The following is a 4,444-nucleotide window of genomic DNA, read 5'->3' as shown; positions in this document are numbered from 1 at the left end:
TTTGGTTTGCAAAGGCTTTATTTCTGAATGTATGTGTGATTTTAACAAATACTTTCAATAAGCAAAACTGACAATATTACATAAGTACAATCAATAATATAAGATAAAGTGCCAAATTATCTGAAATCAGAGTATTCTGGATAAAACACTGGGAAGAAAAATGGCTTCCCCCCATATAAAAAGGCACAACAGCACCTCTTTTCTATTTGCTTCTCTTCAAGTGTTCAAAATGGTAAGAACGTTTTCCATGACACTGGAGGCAAGAGTTTCCAAACAGACTTACCTTTAAAAGCTCAGAAATTGGGTTCAGGTGACATTTTATGAGAACAATTCAGGAGACCAAGCACTTTTAGCTTCAGGCACTGAAGGTGACCAACCTTCTGAAAATGGAAGGCAACATTTGACTTCTGAATGCGAAGCAAGTCCCAAAACCGACTCCTTGAAAATCCAGCCTAACCCTGTACTGTTATAGTCAGGAGATTTCTGTTCTGCTGCTGTAAGCATATTCTTCAAATTTAACTTTTTCTTAATTAAGCATTTATCAGTTCTTTGTTTGACATATTTCAGTTTTTTTCTTGGTAACTCTTTTTGATCAGGAGAATTATAAGCAGCTGGGCATTTCCTTAGACCCATGGCCTGGAATCCAAGCATTTCTGAAGGAAATACTTTTTGTGTGGTAGGAGGGACCCATTCGTCAACATCAGTTTCAAGGTACTTAGCAACAGGACAGTTGTTGGAGATCTCTGGTTGTGTAATACTAGATATAGTAGGGCTTCTGGATTTCTGGCTGGGGAAATCTTGGGGTGATTTGCTGTGCATCATTTACAGTGGAAATCCTTGTCTTTTTATAGTTAGCATCAAGGTCCAAATAAAAGGCAGGTAATTTTTTGAAAGCTCCTGTCATTCCATGAATTCTAGTTTGGTGGAATCCTATAACTGGAGTTGACTGTGAACATGGAACAAAGTCTTGGCTATCTTCAAAATCATATTCTGAATCTGACTGAAAATGAGGTGGAGAGGGACATGTTTTTAGATACAGAGAGGCAGATGTGTTTTGCAAGGATAATTTTTGTGAAGACTGGCTGGAGTTTTCAGAGAATGATCTCAATGAAAAATCAGATTCTGTATGATGACTTTCTGCCGAAGACTTTCCCCACTGTAACAAAATATCCTGTGACTTTTTGGTCATTTCTGTTGCCATGTCCATTTCTTTAGGACTATCATCAAAGAGATCAGCAGAAGCATTGTAGCCACCTTCATGACCAGCAGAACAGTTTGCTGTTAGGTTATTACCAGTGTGCTCATAAGACATTTCTTTCAATGCGTTCGTACTTCTATCTGGCATACTGCAAAGAGCTTCTAAAGGATATGTGAGTTTCCTGCAAATTGTCAAACTGTCACCCTGGTTCTTTGGCCGCCTACAGTATTGTTTATTTTCTAAGTTGTGAAGGTTGGAAACATCATTATACCTCCTAGAACTCAAAGTTGTCAACTTTTCACTCATTTCGGATAGTGATTTTTCTCCACATCCATTAAAATATTTGCTATTGAGACAAGAATGGTCAGTCTCTGAAGTATCGTGCTTAAGTGAAATTTCAGCTTCATGTGGTGGAATTCTGGTAGACTTAAGAGTAACTGTTGTGCCTGAGCCTTTTGAAGATGGAAACAGAACTGACAGATAAACATTTGGTAGAAGATTTTCAGAAATGCCTCTTTCACTACTACTTACAGAGATAGTCTCTGCTGTGTTCTCTGGTTGTGACTCCTTATGAACGCTAGGACTTGGATTTGCTTCACAGTTGGAAAGGAAGTTATTTTTGCTGGAGTTTGCTTTGACTGTTGCTTGTGGTGATCTTAAGCCTACAGGTGGTGCATGCAAGGATCTAGTAGTTCTCTGTGGAGTCACGGATATCCTGCTGTGGTCTGCATGTAATTTACTGACGTCATTATCTAGATGACATTTCCTGCTATTGCCATCTGTCTGGGTTATAGCAATCTCACTTTCGATAGCTGCCAGAAGTTTGTTTAGGCTTTCAGAGAGTGGAAGGTCAGCCCAGATCTCAGGGTCACAGTCCTGAGAACCCCCAGCTATCTCTTCAAGTCTGAGTGATGAAGGTGGACAACACACAGATCTCTCCTGAAAGCTAGTGGGGGTATCTACATCATGATACTGGTGACATGTTAGCTCACGCTGGGAATATATATTTTTAACTTCCACTGCACTGTGGAAGGATTTTGTATTACTTGGCTCAAGGGGCTCTTGCACTTTCAAAGGGAATAAATTAGAACCAGGAACTCCAATTTCATGATGATTGCTATGAACCGCACTTGGCTGATCAGCTTGTAAGCCAAGTTCTTCACCCAGCTTTTGTGCTGCACTATTTTGATCCATATAAGAAACAGGGCTCCATAAACCCTGAATGGTATCGTGGCAGCTATTGGAACCAGTGGCCTCTGCAGAGGAGATGCATGTTCTGTTCTGGTGAAGAGTATCAATGGCCTCGCTTTGTTCTGAAGCTGAAAAATCATCATCATCTGTTAGTTGTGAAACAACGGAAGTGAGTTCAAGTGATAGCTGCCAGAATCCTGAAAAATCATCGCTGCCATGGGACTCAAAACAACAAGAACTGCTATCAGGGCCACATATGCTGCTGACATCGCTATTTGAATTTTCTAAAGCAAGTAGGTGGCTATTAGGTGCCTGGGAGCCACAGCGAAGTTTCCTGATATCAGAAAGCTGCAAAAGCCGATGGAAATAGTCAATGACAGTGAAGCCTACGACACCTGGGTCTGGTAGAACAATCTGGCAAGCTACTAGTGCTTTAACTTCTCTCTTGTGGTCTGAGCACTGCTCTAAGAGGTTACTGGAACCTGAACCTTGTCGATGTTGGCTTTCAAAATTCGTCACTCCAAAAATAAAGCTTTGTCCAACAAAGCAAGTTTCAACTGCTTTAGTTAATAGGGTCTGAGCTGCATCACTGTCCATTGTTTCTGGAATTTCATTACGATCTTGAATGTACCTGTGCAAACCAGTTGCTGTAAGACCAAAAAATGCATCTAAGCAGCTTCCAAATACAGTAATACCAAATAATTTGTTTGATTCTGCAACTTTTAAGGCAAGCTTATATCTGTAACTGGCATTTTCAGTTTCACCAGTAGAGCCACATTTTGGACAATTAGACCTTTTGGAGACCAGGAGTATTCGAGAGAAGCACTTTTGACATGAAGGATATATAAAACTAGAATTCTGGAGAGCAAGAACTGAGGCAAGAAGAAATTTTCTTCTTCTATTCATGTGTCCTCACTGTGGTAGGACTGTTTAAAAGAAACGAAATTGGTGGGAAATAGTTCTTTTCAGTTGTTTTTGTTGGTTCTACCCCCATTAATCTTAAAGTTTCATGAAGATGGAGACCTGGTCTATCATGTCACCTGAGGCACAGGACGGGGATCCTTGCCCCGCAGTGAATTACTTTTTAAATTACTTTCAGTTTTGCTAAGTTGTGTGTGTGTTTTATGGAATATACCATCTAATTCATCTAAATTTTCAAATATTGGCATGTAGTTAAAAAAATATCTTATTATTATTCTTTCATTGTTTGTAGGATATGCAGTGGTATCCCCTTTTCATTCCTGACATGAATTATTTGTGCCTTTTTTTGAAGGAGTATTACCTTATTAGTTTTTTCAGCAAAACTACTGTTTTCTTGGATCACCTCCTCTACTATTCTATTTTCTTTTTCATTAACGTATGTTCTTATCTTTATCATTTTCTTCTTTCTCATTTCTTTGGGCTGAATTTTCTGCTCTTTTTCTAGCTTTTTGATGTGGATACTTAGTGCACTGATGTTCAGGCTTTCTTCTTTTCTGTTGTATGTCTGTAGGGCTATAAATTTTCATGTAAGTGTGATTTGAATATGTATTTAAAAAAAATCTTTGGGTTAATATTTGTTATATAATTTCCTTTGTGATTTCTTCTTTGGCCCATAGGCATTTAGAAATTTACTTCTTAATTTCCAAATTGAGGGATTTCCTACTTGTTCGGCTTAATTCCACTGAAACCAAACATATTCTGATATGATTTTGATTTTGAAATATATTGAGACTTGCTTTATGGCTCTGAATATGGCAATTTTGGCAAATGTTCTGTGTGTCCTTGAACAGAATGTATATTCTGTAGTCATTAGGTACACTGTTCTATAAATATGTCCACCAGGAAAAGTTTGATTGTATTGTTTAGATCTTTGGTGTTCCTACTGAATTTTTTGACTGCTTGCTCTACCTATGAGATAGGTGTGTTAAACTCTTCCAGTGTAATTGTGGATTTGCAGACTTCTCTTTCTGTACTTTTTTATATGTTTTGAAGCTATGTTCCAAGGAACAAGCAAATGTAGGACTGTTGTATCTTCCTGGTGTATTAACCTCTTTATTATTATGCAATGTTCTT

General features: G+C 38.3%; 1 pseudogene; it reads right to left on the bottom strand.

Moving 5' to 3' along the window:
• Window positions 1-251: 251 nt before the first annotated feature.
• Window positions 252-3,437, bottom strand: LOC113622877 (DNA damage-induced apoptosis suppressor protein pseudogene; annotated as a pseudogene).
• Between the last annotated feature and the right edge of the window lie 1,007 nt (window positions 3,438-4,444).

This window comes from Aethalodelphis obliquidens, unplaced genomic scaffold, assembly GCF_003676395.1.
Source record: "Aethalodelphis obliquidens isolate GAN/ISIS:26980383/991018 unplaced genomic scaffold, ASM367639v1 scaffold10, whole genome shotgun sequence".
Lineage (NCBI taxonomy): Eukaryota > Metazoa > Chordata > Mammalia > Artiodactyla > Delphinidae > Aethalodelphis > Aethalodelphis obliquidens.
Note: the sequence above shows the minus strand (reverse complement) of the source record. Positions and strands in the feature narration are given on the sequence as shown.